Source organism: Eriocheir sinensis, chromosome 6, assembly GCF_024679095.1.
Source record: "Eriocheir sinensis breed Jianghai 21 chromosome 6, ASM2467909v1, whole genome shotgun sequence".
Lineage (NCBI taxonomy): Eukaryota > Metazoa > Arthropoda > Malacostraca > Decapoda > Varunidae > Eriocheir > Eriocheir sinensis.
Window position 1 is genome coordinate 19,888,924 of NC_066514.1, and position 20,270 is coordinate 19,909,193.

Here is a 20,270-nt window from a genome sequence, read left to right on the forward strand (position 1 = left end):
TAGGCTCGCCCAATGTGAAGGCATCGGGAAAGTCCACCGCACAGTTGGGTCTTTGGCTAGTCGGGGGATAAATCCCCTGGCTACCCAGAGAACGACAATGGACCGTATTGGCTATCCGGCGGCGACTCGGAGACAAGTACTGTTTTGACTTAACTCTGTTCCTCTTTTCTATTTTGGAAAAAAAATAATACTGGCTGCCGTTCGAGGCCTAATGTCCAAACGTGGTACCTGCTGATAGAAAGTGGTTTACAGACATCCTCTCCAGCGAGAGGGCGTCTGTAAACACTTATCTTAAGACCAGAGGTCAAAATAGCTACGAACAATTATTTAACAGCAAGTTAAATCATTTTTAAGCTGCTGGAGAGCAAAATAAAGCCCTGGGCGAAAAAATACGAAACCTCCCACGCTGTGTTTTGCCCGTTTGGGCCGCTCAGGAGACTGCGGCCCGGGGCACATTCGCCCCTCAGTGGTCACACACACCACACACAGACGCAAACCTTAAAATCTGACCAGCAAAGGGTAAGCACTTTTTTTCTACCAGCAGGTACCACGCTTGGCTCCAAACGACAGCCAGTATTATTTATTTTCCGAAATAGAAAAAAAAGAACCGAGTTAAGTCAAAACAGTACTTGTCTCCGAGTCGCCCCCGGATAGCCAATACGGTCCATTGCAGAGACCTCAAGTTGTCAAACTTGAGGTCTCTGCAGGCGGCTGCTGCAGATAAACATGCACATTACTGTGGCAGTTTACCTGCAGCACACCGTACGGCAGCTGCAATTTCCGTACAAGAACGAGCAATCGTTGCTCCAACCAGCTGGTCATCCTTTCCACCGAAGTGTTGAGTGACTTCTGTACTTCGAACATCTGCTCGAGTAGGTTCATGTCCTGTGCATGATGTTGTGTAGTTCTCCGGTACCTGCCTTGGCGGGTGGGAGTGTGGCTGGCTGGGCGGGTGGGAGTGTGGCTGGCTGGGCGGGTGGGAGTGTCGCTGGCTGGGCGGGCATAGGGGTGGTGGGTCGTTGAGGACCTTGAGGCCTGTTTTGGGGTGCCCATAGATGCCACATATGCATGGTCATCAAGGGCCGTAGGCATATCCACCGCTACATCCTCGATGGTGGGCTGCACCTGCCTCCACTCCTCTTCCTCCTCCTCCTCCTCCTTTACAGGCGTTGCAGCATCCTGGTATTCTGTAAGGAAATCACAACATATAAATGCTGTACAGAGGTATTATTAAACCATTGCTAAGTTCCTACACCCTCCCGGGAGCCTTGAGGAGTTTGTCTCCTAGCGCCTTGATACTAAATATCATAAATTAAATTAATATTTACTGTAGAATTAAGACTAAAAATATGTAACAAGTATTAGGTCTGTTTCAAATGTGAAACTTGCTCCTAACGTATTGTTTTTAGGTTGTAAATGTACATGACAACAATATAACTAATGTGTATACATTTTGACTTTCTGGTGTACACTGTGTAGTTAACACAAGATAGTGTATGTGTAGTTAGTATTGCACATAACAATATTTAATGGTTAATAGTTATCATTCAGTAAGAATCATATTTCTGATCATAACGTAAATATATTTTTATGTCTCACCCTGTGTCAACGCCATTGGTCTGGGTTAGGAATCCCACGATGGCCCATGATGGCCTCTGCAGGAATTAAGCCCAGCACAACTTACTCTGCCACTGAGTAAGGTGTCTTCTGTGCTGGGCCGCCACCTGAGAAGAAAGGAAAATGATGAATAGTAACATTTAGCAGGCAGTTCACATGACGTTAACATCATCCCCCTGACTACCTTACACTGTTAAAAGAGAGGGAGATATTTGCCCGAAAAATTTGGCTTGGTTAGTATCGGCACATATCAAAGAATAAAAAACATATTTTGTATATCATAATGCTCTCCAGTGGTAATATATCAACATACCTGTTCCTTTCTGATAATGAAGGTCCTTCGCCCTTTTTCTCTTGACGTCGGACTTGAGGTGTTTGAATTTTGTTCGTATTTCTTCAACGTCGCGGTGAACCCGCCCTACTGCATTGACAGCTTCTTGGACCTCTGCCCAAGCTGCCAATTTGGTGTAATGGGTTGTCCCCGCATATAATTTACCGAATAGTATATTATAATTGGCACGGATGGCCGTGACCATTGCCAGCCTTCAGCCTCGGAGAAGTTGGCCTTCCGGGGTTTCTTCCCCTCCATTCCTGAAAGTGGTGTAAAATGTAATTAGTATTCAGTACCCAAACTTTTCCCACAAACATGTTACCCCTTCTATCATCCTTCTGACTCCTTCCTAGCTGGGATGGGAATTTTTTGGGCTCAGCTCTGACTACAATAACCACTAGACCACGGAGGCTATATCACATTTTCTTGCCACAGCGCTACCAAACCTAACACTGAGTATATAATCTGTTTTAGGCTTTCTTTCTAACACAATTTGTTCATATTGTAATTAAATTCATGCATAGCACCGTACAGCCTTATTTGATATATACATTCTTTTACACAATTTCAAATATTAATTAGCTGACATACCTTTGTTATTATCATAAAAATAATATCAACACTGTATGACCCATTGGATTATCCAACTATTTGATTAAATTATTTTAAAGATAGTAAATAGCTGACATGTGAGAGGAGGCGAGAGGTGTTGAGTGTGTGGCAAAGTGTGGGGCTGAGCTCACCCCGCACCCGCCAGTTTCTCGTGGAAATACTCTGCCATGCCCTGCTCTATCTATAATATACATAGAACACTAAAGTACCACGTGCACTGAAGTCTCATCAATCCCCCTATTGTAGTGTGGCACTTTCCCTGATGGGCGAGCCTCCCATAACTCACTCTGCTACATCGCATACTATGTAAATGCGTTTTACCTCCAATCTAGAGATCTCAAAACTCTATGTAGCGCTTGACTCTTCCTATTCAACATAAACGCATTGCCTACTTACTATGTCAGTTTCCAGCAAAGTAGCCAGCTCTTCAACCAATATATATTGTATTAGTAAACCACATTTTGGCTAGGTTGTACCAACTAGGGGAAATGCTTACCTTTTGTGTCTTCTTGAGGAAGGGGCAAGTGAGGAGCAGATGGTCACGTCACGTCCAGGGAGAGGAGTTGGTGGCGGAGCAGCAGATGGGGCTGGGAAGATCAGGGCAGGGCTGGATGAGTTGGGGCTGGGAAGAGTAGGGTGTGTTGGGGCCTTGAAGGCAGGACAGGGCAGGGTGTGTTGAGCCTTGGAAGGGCAGGGCGGAGCATGGTGTTGGGGCTGGGAAGGGCAGGATGTTGAGGCTTGGAAGGGCAGGGTGTGGCAGGGTGTTGGGGCTTGGAAGGGCAGGGTGTTGGGGCTTGGAAGGGCAGGGTGTGGTAGGGTGTTGGGGCTTGGAAGGGCAGGGTGTTGGGGCTTGGAAGGGCAGGGTGTGGTAGGGTGTTGGGGCTTGGAAGGGCGGGATGTTGGGGCTTGGAAGGGCAGGGTGTGGTAGGGTGTTGGGGCTTGGAAGGGCAGGGTGTGGTAGGGTGTTGGGGCTTGGAAGGGCAGGGTGTGGCAGGGTGTTGGGGCTTGGAAGGGCAGGGTGTTGGGGCTTGGAAGGGCAGGGTGTGGTAGGGTGTTGGGGCTTGAAAGGGCAGGGTGTTGGGGCTTGGAAGGGCAGGGTGTGGTAGGGTGTTGGGGCTTGGAAGGGCAGGGTGTTGGGGCTTGGAAGGGCAGGGTGTGGTAGGGTGTTGGGGCTTGGAAGGGCAGGGTGTTGGGGCTTGGAAGGGCAGGGTGTTGGGCCTGGGAAGGGCAGGGTGTTGGGGCTTGGAAGGGCAGGGTGTGGTAGGGTGTTGGGGCTTGGAAGGGCAGGGTGTTGGGGCTTGGAAGGGCAGGGTGTTGGGGCTTGGAAGGGCAGGGTGTGGTAGGGTGTTGGGGCTTGGAAGGGCAGGGTGTTGGGGCTTGGAAGGGCAGGATGTTGGGGCTTGGAAGGGCAGGGTGTGGTAGGGTGTTGGGGCTTGGAAGGGCAGGGTGTGGTAGGGTGTTGGGGCTTGGAAGGGCAGGGTGTGGTAGGGTGTTGGGGCTCGGAAGGGCAGGGTGTTGGGGCTTGGAAGGGCAGGGTGTTGGGCCTGGGAAGGGCAGGGTGTTAGGGCTTGGATGGGCAGGGTGTGGTAGGGTGTTGGGGCTTGGAAGGGCAGGGTGTTGGGGCTTGGAAGGGCAGGGTGTGGTAGGGTGTTGGGGCTTGGAAGGGCAGGGTGTGGTAGGGTGTTGGGGCTTGGAAGGGAAGGGTGTTGGGGCTTGGAAGGGCAGGGTGTGGTAGGGTGTTGGGGCTTGGAAGGGCAGGGTGTTGGGGCTTGGAAGGGCAGGGTGTGGTAGGGTGTTGGGGCTTGGAAGGGCAGGATGTTGGGGCTTGGAAGGGCAGGGTGTGGTAGGGTGTTGGGGCTTGGAAGGGCAGGGTGTGGTAGGGTGTTGGGGCTTGGAAGGGCAGGGTGTGGCAGGGTGTTGGGGCTGGGAAGGGCAGGGTGTGGCACCTGACTGCGACCAATATTTCATTAGTTTTCTACATTATGGCAAGGCTTTACGAACTAGGGGAAATACTTACTGTTTGCGTCTTCTTGAGGAAGGGCAAAGTGAGGCGCGGATGACTGGTGTGAGGAGTGGTCGGGTTCCACGAGGTCACGTCCAGGGAGAGGTGTTGCCATTGCAACAGGCGGTGGAAGAATGGACGGAAGTGGGGAAGCGTAGCAAGTGGTCTGGCTAGACGGCCCCGCACCAAATGCTCAAGTTTCCATCGTTTGTTTACAAACACCTTCCTCGATCCTGATTGGCTGTCTTCTTTGTTTCAGTGATTTCCATTGATTGCGATCACATCAGCTGGTGAGCTGCCTGCCCTCTACCACCTCACTCGTGAACCATATGGCTAACCCTTAGCACCCCGCGGCGACCGCGTTGTGCATTGCTGCGGAGGACTTTCCTAGCGCGGAGCAAACTTAGGACGTGACCAGTGACTTTCAACCGTCGCTGGGGCTAAGTTACCACCACCAGGCGCCGGATGCTCCAAGGTGCACGTGGAAAACACTCATGAGAACCAACTTATCTCCGTTGTGGCCTTGGGAGATAATTGTTAGAGCCGAAAGCTTCTGGGAATACGAACCTTACAGGCAGGGATGATGATGCTTGACGACCATAAGAGTATTTGCCTTTTGCTTCCATGCAATAACCACATGCAGCGTCGGTTTATCGGGTTCCTTAGTCATCCTTCCTTCCCTCGCTCGCTCGCTAGCCAATAGTTTTTTTTCTCAACGTTTTACTTTATTTATATTTTTACATTCCTTTTCTTTTCTTTCTTTCCTTCTTCCTTTTTTTTATATATATATATATATTTTTTTTTTTTTTTTTACAGCAAAGGAGACAGCTCAAGGGCACAAAAAAGTAAACATTAATAAAAAAAAAAAAGCCCGCTACTCGCTGCTCCTAAAAAGAATCCAAAGAGGTGGCCGAAAGATAAGTCAGTTTCGGGAGGAGAGGTGTCCTGATACCCTCCTCTTGAAAGAGTTCAAGTCGTAGGCAGGAGGAAATACAGATGAAGGAAGATTGTTCCAGAGTTTACCAGCGTGAGGGATGAAAGAGTGAAGATGCTGGTTAACTCTTGCATAAGGGGTTTGGACAGTATAGGGATGAGCATGAGTAGAAAGTCGAGTGCAGCAGGGCCGCGGGAGGGGAGGCAGGCAGTTAGCAAGTTCAGAAGAGCAGTCAGCGTGGAAATATCGATAGAAGATAGAAAGAGAGGCAACATTGCGGCGGAATTTAAGAGGTAGAAGACTATCAGTATGAGGAGGAGAGCTGATGAGACGAAGAGCCTTTGCCTCCACTCTGTCCAGAAGAGCTGTGTGGTGGAGCCCCCACACATGAGATGCATCCTCCATACGAGGGCGGACAAGGCCCCTGTATGGACAGCAACTGTGCAGGGGAGAAGAACTGGCGGAGACGGTACAGAACGCCCAGCCTCGAGGAAGCTGATTTAGTAAGAGATGAGATATGAAGTTTCCAGTTGAGATTTTGAGTTAAGGATAGACCGAGGATGTTTAGTGTTGAGGAAGGTGATAGCTGGGTGTTGTCAAAGAATAGGGGATAGTTGTTTGGAAGATTGTGTCGAGTGGATAGGTGGAGAAACTGTGTTTTTGAGGCGTTGAAGGACACCAGGTTCTTCTTGCCTCAATCGGAAATAATAGTAAGGTCTGAGGCTAAGCGTTCTGCAGCCTCCAGCCTTGAGTCGTTAAGTTCCTGAAGGGTGGGTCTTCTATTAAAAGAAGTTGAATAATGCAGAGTGGAATCATCGGCGTAGGAATGGATAGGACAGTTCGTTTTGGAAAGAAGATCATCAATGAACAACAGAAAAAGAGTGGGAGATAGGACAGAACCCTGTGGGACACCACTGTTAATAGATTTAGGGGAAGAACAGTGACCGTCTACCACGGCAGAAATAGAACGGTCAGAAAGGAAACTGGAGATAAAGGTACAGAGAGAAGGATAGAAACCGTAGGAGGGTAGTTTAGAAAGCAAAGATTTGTGCCAGACCCTATCAAAAGCTTTTGATATGTCCAGCGCAATAGCAAAAGTTTCACCGAAACGGCTAAGAGAGGATGACCAGGAGTCAGTTAAGAAGGCTAGGAGATCACCAGTAGAACGCCCCTTGCGGAACCCATACTGGCGATCAGATAGAAGGTCAGAAGTGGAAAGGTGCTTTTGAATCTTACGGTTAAGGATTGATTCAAAAGCTTTAGATAGACAAGAAAGTAAAGCAATAGGACGGTAGTTTGAGGGATTGGAGCGGTCACCCTTCTTAGGTACAGGCTGTGTGAAGGCATACTTCCAGCAAGAAGGAAAGGTAGATGTTGACAGGCAGAGGCGAAAGAGTTTGACCAGGCAGGGTGACAGCACGGAGGCACAGTTTTTAAGGACAATAGGAGGCACTCCATCAGGTCCATAAGCCTTCTGAGGATTGAGGCCAGAGAGGGCATAGAAAACATCATTTTGAAGAATCTTTATAACAGGCATAAAGGAGTCAGAGGGGGGATGAGTAGGAGGAATATGCCCAGAATCGTCCAGAGTGGAGTTTTTAGAAAAAGTTTGAGAGAAGAGTTCAGCCTTTGAGATAGATGAGACGGCAGTGTTGCCGTCAGGACTGAGGAGTGGAGGGAAAGATGAAGAAGTGAAGTTGGAGGAGATGTTTTTGGCTAGATGCCAGAAGTCACGGGAAGAGTTAGAGAAAGCAAGGTTTTGACATTTTCTATTAATGAAAGAATTTTGGTTAGTCGGAGAATAGATTTGGCACGATTTCGGGCAGAAATGTAAAGTTCATAATTAGCATTAGTTTGAAGGCTCTGGTATCTTTTGTGAGCTACCTCTCTATCATTGACAGCACGAGAACAAGCGTGATTAAACCAAGGCTTTTTAGCGTGAGGAGTAGAGAAAGAACGAGGAATGTATGCCTCCATTCCAGAGACAATCACCTCTGTGATGCGCTGAGCACACACAGAGGGGTCTCTTTCCTGGAAGCAATAATCATTCCACGGGAAATCGGAAAACATCCTCAGGTCGTCCCACCGAGCTGAAGCAAAATGCCAGAAGCATCGCCTCTTCGGTGGGTCCAGAGGATGTACAGGAGCGATAGGACAGGATGCAGAAATAAGATTGTGATCGGAGGAGCCCAACGGAGAGAACAGTTTGACAGAATAAGCAGAAGGGTTTGAGGTAAGGAAGAGGTCTAGAATGTTGGGCCGATCTCCAAGACGGTCAGGAATACGTGTAGGGTGCTCGACCAACTGCTCTAGGTCGCTGAGGATAGCAAAGTTGTAGGCTTGTTCACCAGGATGGTCAGTGAAAGAGGATGAAAGCCAAAGCTGGTGGTGAACATTGAAATCTCCTAGGATGGAGATTTCAGCGAAGGGAGAGTGGGTCAAGATGTGCTCCACTTTAGAATTCAAATAGTCAAAGAATTTTACATAGTTGGTAGAGTTAGGTGAGAGATAAACAGCACAGATGTATTTAGTAATAGAATGACAGTGAAGTCTTAACCAGATGGTGGAAAATTCAGAAGAGTCAAGGTCGTGGGCACGAGAGCAAGTGATGTCGTTGCGCACGTAGGCGCAACATCCAGCTTTGGATTGAAATTTAGGATAGAGATAGTAGGAGGGAACAGAGTAGAGATTGCTGTCAGTAGCCTCAGAAACCTGTGTTTCGGTAAGGAAGAGAAGGTGAGGTTTAGAGGAGGAGAGATGATGTTCCACAGAATGAAAATTAGAGCGAAGACCGCGAATGTTGTAGAAATTGAGAAGAAAGAGGTTCGAGGAGTTATCAAGACACCTCTCGGGTCGGCAGCCAGAAGGGGAGTCCTCCCTGGGGGAATTTGTGGTCCCCCCCCAGGCGGGGGGGGGGACTCTGCGACTTTCTTCCTTTCCATATAAGTTTCTTTCCTTTTTTTCTTTATTTCTCTTTTTTTGTTTTCTTACTTCCTTCTCTGTAGTTTTCTTTTTTGTATTTAAAAGGAAGGGTCTTTTCCGTTTGGCGTACAGCGCTAAAAGTAATTTTAATATAGATTTTTCTATGTATTTTTGTCCGTAGAATCAGAATATCACATTATTTTTTTGGAGAAATTAACAGTTTTTGAGTTATTTGCCTTTAAAGTTATTTTCTTCCTATCTATTACTGAAGGAATTCAAACTTTAAAAAGTCGTAATATTCAGTATTATATACAATTTATGGATCTTTTCCGTTTGCAAACCTTCAGCAGTCATGGAAACGCTTTGAAAATCCAATTCAAGGACTTTTTTTTAACTCTTGAAAATATGGGAGAATGTTTACGAAAGCGCGTCGCCTCTGGTGGCCGCGACGACGCTGCAGTGGGTGTTGCAAGAAATACCTCCTCGCTGAAATAAGTCACAAATACATGAGAGAGGGGGTCCAGGAGGGCGTAGCCCCCTGGTTATTAGGGGGTCGAGGCGCAGCCCCCGTTAGTAGGTCGTATAGTTCGGTTGGAGTAGTTTAAATAAGCTCGCCGACCCTAAGCCGTCTGCGAGCTATTTTGAGGCTGCATGGCTGCAGCGTAAAGGAAAATAACTTAAAAACTGTTCGTTTCTCCATAAAACGGTTGTCATATTCGGATTCTACGGACAAAAATACATAAGAATTTTAGCGCTGTACGCCAAACGGAAAAGATCCAAAGGAAGTATATATATATATATATATATATATATATATATATATATATATATATATATATATATATATATATATATATATATATATATATATATATATATATATATATATGGCTGCCAAATACACAGGTCATCCCTTTACTCTCGCCATTCATTTCGTTTTCTCTCATGCCTCACTGAAAGGCAGACCACGTTAAAATTATCACCCCTCCTTATTAAACATATATTTATTGCAAAATTCATAAGAAAATAACTATATTAACATGACATTTTACAATGAAAAATTAAAGAAAATAAATACTGTTCAATAGATACATACAACAGACCAGACGGTTAGTCTTAATAATAACTAGCATGAAATGATGTGATCTTACTTGATGACAGGAGGAACAGAATGAAGAGGGTGCATCTCTGTCACTCAGGCCCTAGCATAGTATAGGCTCTGTGTGAATAGGAAGGGCAGCCTAGCAATAGTGCGGTAGTATGGGCAGGTGTTCTGAGCCTTGAGATTCCCTCACTGTGGCTAAGTAGTTGGTATATAAGATAGGTTTGGGTTTTCCATCAAAACATAAATCCATCCATAAACATTCATTAATCCATAGATTATTTGAATACTATATAAAAGTACAATATTCTTAGGTTTGGAAAAATCGACAATCCCCCTGAGTGACCCAGCTCTGACCTCATACACACCCCTTGTGTTCCTCTCCTCCTCTTCCCCTTGTGTTCCTCTCCTCCTCTTCCCCTTGTGTTCCTCTCCTCCTCTTTCCCTTGTGTTCCTCTCCTCCTCTTCCCCTTGTGTTCCTCTCCTCCTCTTCCCCTTGTGTTCCTCTCCTCCTCTTCCCCTTGTGTTCCTCTCCTCCTCTTCCCCTTGTGTTCCTCTCCTCCTCTTCCCCTTGTGTTCCTGTCCTCCTCTTCCCCTTGTGTTCCTCTCCTCCTCTTCCCCTTGTGTTCCTCTCCTCCTCTTCCCCTTGTGTTCCTCTCCTCCTCTTCCCCTTGTGTTCCTCTCCTCGTCCAGGGGTTGCTCAATCACTGTTTCTGTGAATTGATAAATATCACATTAATAAATATGCAGATTAATTAATGCAACTGAAAAAGGACATGATCAATCTGTGAAGGCATGTCTAATGAAGAGTGAACATAATAAACCTTCCTCATATAATACCTAAGCACACAGGTTTACAGATATACCCCGGTGGGTCGGGTCAGCTTTTGGGTAGCGTGACCCTTGCCCATGGAGCCAGAGTTACCTGGGACGGGCCATACAAGTAATTCAGTCTCAGTGAGTTAGACGTTGATTTGACACAAAGTTGTCTCAGCAAAACCCCATGATTCTGCGAAGGAACTTACCAAAAGTGTCAGCTCACCTCTTGAGGCCAATACTTCCTGTCTCACAGGAAAGGTTTACAGTTAAAGTCTGACTGAAAAACTACAAAAGACGATTGAAGGTAGAATCAGATAACACTGATGCTTTTTAGATAGAGAAGAGTGTCTAGATCAACTCTTATTACACAAATATATTTATTACATAAAATGAATACAAATCTATGTAGCCCTTATGGACCTTGAAAAAACATTTAAGTTAGCCTCTGTGATGCAGCAGTTAATATGCATAGCTACAAATCCATAGGCATTGGTTTGAATTCCTGTTTGGGGCAGTCAGTGTGTAGCTCACCCAGCTGTTCACCCTCCCTCTGGGGCTGGCCAGTAAATGGGTACCTGGGGAAAGAAAACTGTGCTAACCCGGATGTCATTCTGGCCTTGTGTCCCGGGGTATATATATATATATATATATATATATATATATATATATATATATATATATATATATATATATATATATATATATATATATATATATATATATATATATATATATATATATATATATATATATATATATATATATATATATATATATATATATATATATATATATATATATATATATATATATATATATATATATATATATATATATATATATATATATATATATATATATATATATATATATATATATATATATATATATATATATATATATATAGATATATATATATATATATATATATATATATATATATATATATATATAAGAACTCCTTGGCATGACAGGAATCAATTGGCTGGGACTGCATTTAATTTAAAATTACCCATGGGGGGGCTGACCATCAGGTCCCAGCAAGAAAAGTCTACTGGCACAATAGGCAGAAAGGGAGGGAATGGACCCCAATACCCCGGGACACAAGGCCAGAATGACATCCGGGTTACCACAGTTTTCTTTCCCCAGGTACCCATTTCCTGGCCAGCCCCAGAGGGAGGGTGAACAGCTGGGTGAGCTACATCCCAGCGTACGTGATCAGACACCAGTGACTAATATAATACAACTTTAACCATCAGTATTGTATCTGGGCTGTATTGAATTTTATAACGCATACTTGTGGTATAACAGGTCACTAACGGCTATTTTCACACTCTTTTATCTTGACACACTTGTATGGTTTTGTAATGGGTGTGAAGGCTAGTAGAGGACGGATATGACAGCACAAGGGTACTTCAGAAGCTAAGAAGCAAAACGTGGGTGTGTTAATAGTGACCAATCTGAACTGTAAATTATGTTATTTAATGCTGCCAAGAAAATATTGTATCATACATGCGGCACCGTTTCTCGAGGCAGAGAGTAATTTACTGAGTTTATACACTGTTATTGTATTTTGGGCCACACAAGACTCACTCCTTTCTCCCTCCAAGGCCAAGAGAAGGAGATTTAATTGCTTAACCTAGCTTCAAAATGTACATAAAAACATAAGAACATAAGAACATAGGAGTCTGCAAGAGGCCGGTAGGCCTGTACGAGGCAGCTCCTCTGAGCCTAAGCTCCCGTGTAGCTCCCGTGTATCTAACCCCACCTAATATCGCTGTCCATGAATTTATCTAATCTATTTTTGAATGTGACAATTTTTTGGATCCTCCTTTTCTTGTATTTCAATTCTTACTTTTTTTTATTTCATTTGCATTAACTTGTATTAAAACAACTCTTTTATCGCTCATTAATTACTCCATAAATGATCTCACCATCTCGTATCCCTGGTAGCGTGATCCGGCTTAAGTTGTTATTGGAGACTGGTGTTCGGGGATAAACAAGGGAAAAATAAAATATACATTTATTTAAAATTAAATGAAAGTAATTGCCTTACGCAATATTCTATGCCCAGACGATCATAACGCTGGCATATTCAGCAATGGATACAACATATGACAAACGACATGTCTTTAAACATAATACTACAATTTGTGCTCAGTTGTTGCCAATAATAATAACACTCGTCAGTCCACAAGCAGTGGTTTGTTTCTCTCTGCTTACATCACAATGTTTAAGTACTCTCCTCACATCGTAATAACACATTCCTATAGTATAATCTACTACAAGTCACGGAAACACCAAATTATACGTCAGCAAATCACTATTCTGCTTGAGGGCGCTTCCCCATGAGATACGCTTTGCTGCCTCACACCACCAGTTGCTGAGTTGTTTTCACGCTGACCAGACGTGCTGCTCCCGCTGTTCATCTACCCTGAGTCAAGAGTTGGCGGCCTTCATCCCATTATCCTTTTTGGAGCGGCAAGGCTTCGCCACAGCCTGTTATCCATTTAGGAGCTGGCTGCAACACCACCCGTTACCCGTGTAGGGGCGGGTGAGTGCCCATCCGGGTGCACACGTGGAGTTTACGACTCCCTGCCTGCTGGTGAGCTGCCTCGAGGACTGGTGAGTGCCCATCCGGGTGCACACGTGGAGTTTACGACTCCCTACCTGCTGGTGAGCTGCCTCGAGGACTGGTGAGTGCCCATCCGGGTGCACACGTGGAGTTTACGACTCCCTGCCTGCTGCTGAGCTGACTCGAGGACTCCACCTCACGCCGCCATGTCTGATGTCCCGAGCGGTGCCCACGGTACTCGGCTGTCGGGCACGGAGGTAACCCCTGGCCGTAGCAAGGATGTGAGGAAAGAATCCTCGCATATGGGAGGCTCATCTGCGTCCAGGAGCGGCTCTTCCCACCGGGATTGTTCTCGAAAGAGCCGACAGCATGCCCGGGATCACGTGACTGGCAGTGGAGGCGAATCTGCCCCTCCACCTAACCTCTCTCTGCCTTCCACCTCACGGGAGGAAGCTAGTGCTCCGGATTGGAAGCTGCTGATGGACACTTTGCTTGCCTTGCGGGTCGATGTGGAGAAGTTGAAGGAGAGCAGCAGGGCTACTGGCGGGGGCGCTGATGTCGCCGCCACCCTTGACAGTGTAAACACGCCCGTGGAGGTGCCTTGTTCTGGTTCGGCCGCGGGGTTTTCTGGGTTTAAGTCGCCTGACCATCGTGTGTCTAGTGATGACGATGACTCTCAAGATGACATTGTGCCAGGTAGTGTCCTCCTGCAGTGCGCCAAGACTTACGGACCTGTGGACGATGTTTCTGTTGACAATGACAAGCAGGTCGCAGACATGGTGAACCATGTGTTCGACAACGGCTTGCGAGACGAGGAGTACAAGGAGATTTTGGATGATGACTCTGCCAGGAGGCCCGGTAACTGTCACGCTTTGGCTCCTGTAGTTTGTAACTCGCAAGTTTTGGATGCGCTGAAGGCAGATGCCAAAAAGGGGGATTTTCGCATGAGAGAGGTAAGCAAGGACATCATCAAAGCTGCCACTATTCTGACTAAGTCCCTCACAGTGCTGGATAGGATTGCCCAGGATGGCCGTCCAGATGTGGCCCATGAAGTAGGCATGCTGAATGGTGCTCTGGCATTGCTTGGTCATGCCAACCATAGGAACAATCTGGCCCGTCGCTTCGTCATCAAGCGCGACATTAATCAGAGGTAATCTCACCTGTGCTCCGACAAGGTGCCTATGACTAGATTTTTGTTTGGTGATGACGTGTCCCAATCTGCCAAGAACATTAAGGACTCTGAGAAGCTGAAGAGCAAGATCATTATGAAGAAACCGCTACCCACTTGGAAATTTGGTGCGGGGAAGGTCAGAGGCTCCTTCGGAAAGTTCCCCTACAAAGGATTGGCATCCAGGTTCCACCCTTATGGACAGCGGACATATGCACACCGGAGTGATCACCGGCAGCCCTACTCACGGTAGGGCTCGGAGGCAAAAAACTCGCGAGGCCGGGGACGCAGCAATCCCCGGCAATAAATCAGGTGGGCCATACATTTGAAGCTGGCAGACTTCAATACTTTGTGAATGAGTGGCATACAATAACAAGTGACGCTATTATTCTGGACATTGTTGCCCATTGCCATCTTGACATTCCTGTAGCTGACATTGGTCCCTTGTTTGCTGAGGATATTGAGTATGTTTTTAGTGAAGAAGAACAGTCAATTATTTGTCAGGAAATTGTGAAACTGCTAGACCTCAAGGTGATTAAGGAAACCCACAGACAGGAAGGGCAAATCCTTTCCCCCATTTTCTTGCGTAAGAAGAAGGATGGAGGGTTTAGATTGATCCTTAATCTGGAGAAACTTAATCAGCACATTCCTTACAATTACTTCAAGATGGAAAACTTTGAGCAAGCGATTTGGCTTATTAATAAAGATGCTTATATGGCCTCTGTCGATCTTAGACACGCATACTATTCTGTCACTAGAGCGGAAGAGCAGCAAAGGTTTCTGTGCTTTAAATGGCAAGGAAAAATCTATCAGTTCACCTGTCTTCCCAATGGCGTTGCAGAAGGTCCGCGCCTTTTCACAAAATTAATGAAACCAATTTTTGCTAAACTGAGAGAAATGGGTCATATTATCACGAGTTTCATTGATGACACGCTTATTTCACACAGCTCTTTCGAGGGATGTCATGAGAGTGTACGTGCCACGGTAGAACTTCTTAGTAAGATGGGTTTCTGTATCAATGCTGAGAAATCTGTCTTGGTGCCTTCTAGACGTTTGGAGTATTTGGGGAACGTCACTGATTCAGAGACGATGACTGTGACATTGCCTGAACGGAGGAAACAGAAAATCGCTCAGAGTTGCAAGGACTTACATGATTGTGATAAAACAGAAATCAGGGATGTGGCCAAAGTAATTGGGAAATTGGTTGCAGCCATTCCAGCAGTTGAAATGGGGAAACTGCACTATTGGAGGCTGGAATCCGCAAAGATTTCGGCATTAAAGAAGGTTAACGAAAATTTTGACAAATGGATGATCATCACACAGGATATGAAGAGGGATCTGCAGTGGTGGTTATGTAACGTTGCAGTGGAATACAGAAGGATTTTTCGGAGGTACTGAAATAGATCTTTTTACTGATGCCTCAAATTTAGGTTGGGGTGGTTCTTTAAATGATCAACAAATCAATGGGAGATGGTCCTTAACGGAGGCAGTTTTCCACATCAATGTGAAGGAACTCCAAGCCATATTACTGACACTAAAGTCGTTTGCACATCAGCTTCAAGGAAAACATGTTGGGGTGTTTTGTGATAACACTGCAGCCGTTCACTATGTGAATGAGATGGGCGGCACGAGATCTGCAATGTGTCGTGACATCTGCCTTGACATTTGGAACTGGTGTGCATTGAATGGTGTCTGGATTACATGCTCCCATGTGCCTGGTAGAGCTAATCTGGTGGCTGATGCTGCGTCTCGGACATTCAATGACAGGCATGAGTGGAAATTGAGTGAGGATCTTTTTAGAGACCTTTGTCAGATCTTTGGAGTCCCAAATATTGATCTCTTTGCTTCCAGACTAAATAAACAAGTGCCTCGTTTTTGCTCATGGAAACCTGATCCAGAGGCAGAACACTTTGATGCTTTTTCAATATGTTGGTCTCAATTTGAACTCATCTATGCCTTTCCTCCCTTTGCTCTGATTGCTAGATGCCTCCACAAAATACGAGCAGAGGCAGCAAGGGGATGGTTGATTGCGCCAGTGTGGCCATCCCAACCGTGGATGGGGACTCTGCTCAGGATGCTCGTTCAGGAACCGCGCCTCATACCGAGAGGGATGAACACACTGCGTCAGCCATCCACAGGGGAGGAGCACCCCATCCTGAAACACACCAGGCTGATGGCATGTCTCTTGTCCGGCAACAGCTACGAGACCGAGGCATTTCTGCGGCAGGTACAGACATTCTCATGGCCTCCTGGAGAGGTTCAACTGCGAAGCAGTACCGGCCACATATCAACAGGTGGCTCCAGTCTTGCAATAGATGGCACATCAATCCCCTTACTCCCACTGTAACTGATATTGTAAACTTTCTGTCTGACACTTTCCACAGAGGTGTGGGCTATGACTCTGTTAACACGGCGCGGGGAGCCCTATCTTCGCTGGGGATAGTTGTCGATGGTTACTGAGCAGGCAATCACCCTCTTGTCAGCAGGTTCTTAAGAAGAGTTTTCAACCTAAGGCCTTCAACACCTAGATATGCGGAGACTTGGGACGTCCAGCTGGTGCTCCATCAACTACGAACTATGGAACCATTGTGCTATCTTTCCCTTAAGGAACTGACGCTAAAACATGCAATGCTTATGGCCCTCACACAAGCTGCCAGAGTGCAAACATTACATTTGTTACTGTTGGGAGACATCCGCATTAGACAGGATTATATTTGTGTCTGGCTGGGGGGAAATATTAAACAATGTAGGCCAAAATTCAATGTGCGGGCTGTGACCTTTAAAGCATATGCTAAGGACTGTAGGTTGTGTGTGTGTGAAACACTGAAAATGTACATTACAAGACCTGAACAATTAAGAAGTGGCCTGGATAAGGAAACGGGAACCTTGCTTATCAGCTTCATCAAGCCGCACAAACCCGTGACGAAAGACACAATTGCAAGATGGCTCAGAGAAGTGCTTCGTATGTCGGGAGTAGACACTGAAAAGTACTCGGCTGGCAGTGTTCGTCCTGCTGCAGCGTCAAAAGCCAAGGCCATGGCTGTGCCAATCACCCACATCATGGCGAAGGCTGGCTGGTCTAAGGAGGCCACTTTTGCCAAGTATTACGATAAGGAAATTGTTCCGGAACGCGACGTTTTTCAAGAAGCTGTTCTGCAGTAGAATCTGAGCCTTGGTTGAGATGGAGGTGTCATCATTCTTGTGGCAAGGTACATGATTTGTAGACTATTTAATGTATTGGAGTTTGGGTCTTGGTTGTATTTTTTCCCTCATTCCCAACTAACTGTACCTTCTACCTGTCAAAGTACGACACCCACATGGCTTCAAAATCTCATGGGGAAGCGCCCTCTAGCAGAATAGTGATTTGCTGACGTAAAATTGATGAAGTACATGAGACTTACCGCAGGTCAGTTGAAATGTGCTTCGAATTTTGGGAAGCAAATCACTTCTGCTAGAAGGGAGCTTTCACATGCCCTCCACTCCCGCCCTACACTTTGCAGTGTCATATGGTTGAAGCACTTTCAGTGACGGGACATGGTAACTTACTTTTCATGTGGGTGATCGTACTCTTTAAAGTCTGGTGGTGTGAGGCAGCAAAGCGTATCTCATGTGAAAGCTCCCTTCTAGCAGAAGTGATTTGCTTCCCAAAATTCGAAGCACATTTCAACTGACTTGCGGTAAGTCTCATGTACTTTATCAATTATACCACACCCAGTGGTTTCTACCTTTGCTTTACATCGCAATAAAATAATCACAATCCTACTACACACCTCCTACATTATAATCTCCAGGACAATACAGTCGGTTTCCCTTAGATTCTCGAATTTCTACTCACGATTAAGATCACAACAGCCATTGTCAGCTGAGTGAGTAGCAAGTCTGCTTGAAGCGAGTGCAAGGCTCGGTCTGCCCATACCACTGTTGTCTAGGTCACATTTTTCCTTGCTTGAGGCGGAACTACATCCTTGACACGCCTTCATTTCCTACATAGCCAGTAGCCAATACTTCCTGTCAACAACCATTGGCTCGCTCATTATGTTGTATTGTCTACTTCTCCTGCTTATTCGTGATGCACTCTTAAGACACTCCCACAGTGACTTCTCTTTTCAGTTATTCGCTTATAGCATTTCGTCACACCGCACGTGACATGTTAGAGTCCTCATGAATGGTTATCCACACTTCCTGACCACGCCTACTGGGTATCTGTTTTCTGTATGTGGGTCTGGGTATTTTCCATAACCTCTCAGTAGTGTTAGTGCTTATCAGATGTTTACAACTTTGTATATCTGACTAATTGCTTTCCTTTCCTCTCCTATCATATTTACAATTCCTGTCTCCATATCTACACTCGGTATTTGCCTCTGATTGGGGTCACTATTAATTAACTGTGCTGCTATGGTCGTCTTCTGTTTGTCCATATTCTGGGTCCCAACAAATTGTATTGGCACTCACCACATGACTGCTAAGCCTATTCCACTCATCCACCACCCTGTTTGTAAACCAATTTTTGCCTGTGTCCCTGTTGAATCTGAATTTATCCAGTTTAAACGCATTATTTCGTGTCCTACCCAGTTCTCTTACCAACAAAACCTTATGAATGTCTCCCTTATTAAAGCCCTTCATCCATTTATAAACCTCGATCATGTCTCCACTCACCCTTCGCCTATCTAGAGAATGCAAGTTTAACTGTTTGAGTCTTTCCTCGTATGGCAAGTTTCTCAACCCCTGAATCATCCAAGTCATCCTCCTCTGCACCGATTCTAACATTTTGATATCCATTCTATAGTAAGGTGACCATAACTGAACCGCATAGTCAAGATGAGGTCTAACTAATGCTAAATATAGTTTGAGGAAGACTTCGGGGCTTCTGTTGCTTACGCTCCTTGAAATAAATCCCAGTACCCTATTTGCTCGATTTCTAGCTTGAATGCATTGTGCCCTTGGACGGAGATCAGAGCTCACTAAGACCCCTAAATCCCTCTCGCACCCAGACCTACTTATGGGAGTGTCATTTAAGCAATAGTTATGTGAGGGGTTGTTCCTACCTACACTCAGAATACTGCACTTCCCTACACTGAACTCCATCTGCCATTTATCCGCCCAGTCATACAATCTGTTTAGTTCACCCTTGAGAATACTAGCGTCCTAATTCGACTCGATTACTCTACCGATCTTGGTATCATCTGCAAACTTACTGACATCACTGCTAATTCTTGTATCTAAGTCATTGATATAAATAATAAACAAAAGTGGACCTAATACCGAACCTTGTGGGACCTCACTCGTAACACATCCCCAGTCAGATCTTTTACCATTGATTTCCACTCTTTGCTTCCTATTGCTAAGCCACGCCTTGACCCAGTTCAAAACTTTACCCTCTACTCAGTGAGCCTGTACTTTAAGCAACAGTCGTTGGTGAGGAACTTTGTCAAACGCTTTAATTAAATCAAAATATATTACATCATAATTTTCATCTCTGTCAACCGCCTCAAATACTTTATTGTAAAAGGAAAAGAGATTGGTGAGGCATGACCTACCTTTCGTGAACCCATGCTGCGAGTTGTGAATTAAGCTATGTTTCTCTAGATGCTCCCGAATGTTCCTGGCTATTATGGGCTCCAGCATCTTGCCTATAACCGATATTAAGCTAATTGGGCGATAGTTTGAAGCACTTTCACTTCTTTCTCTTTCCATCCTTTCCTTAACCCTGACGGCAGCACTGCCGTCTCATCTGTCTCTAAGGCTGAACTCTTCACTCAAATTTTCTGTAAGAACTCCACCCTGGACGATTCTGGGCATATTCCTCCTACTCTTCCCCCCTCTGACTCCTTTATGTCTGTTATTAAAATTCTTCCTAATGATGTTTTCTATGCCCTCTCTGGCCTCAACTCTCAGAAGGTTTATGGACCTGATGGAGTGCCTCCTATTGTCCTTAAAAACTGTGCTTCCGTGCTGACACCCTGCCTGGTCAAACTCTTTCGCCTCTGCCTGTCAACATCTACCTTTCCTTCCTGCTGGAAGTATGCTTTTGTACAGCCTGTGCCTAAGAAGGGTGACCGTTCCAATCCCTCAAACTACCGCCCTATAGCTTTACTCTCCTGTCTATCTAAAGCTTTTGAATCAATCCTTAACCGGAAGATTCAAAAGCACCTTTCCACTTCTGACCTTCTATCTGATCGCCAGTATGG

General features: G+C 45.5%; 1 pseudogene; it reads left to right on the plus strand.

Annotated features, from left to right (window-relative positions):
- The first annotated feature begins 15,531 nt into the window (after positions 1–15,531).
- On the plus strand, positions 15,532–17,675 carry LOC126986677 (uncharacterized; annotated as a pseudogene).
- The last annotated feature ends 2,595 nt before the right edge of the window (positions 17,676–20,270 follow it).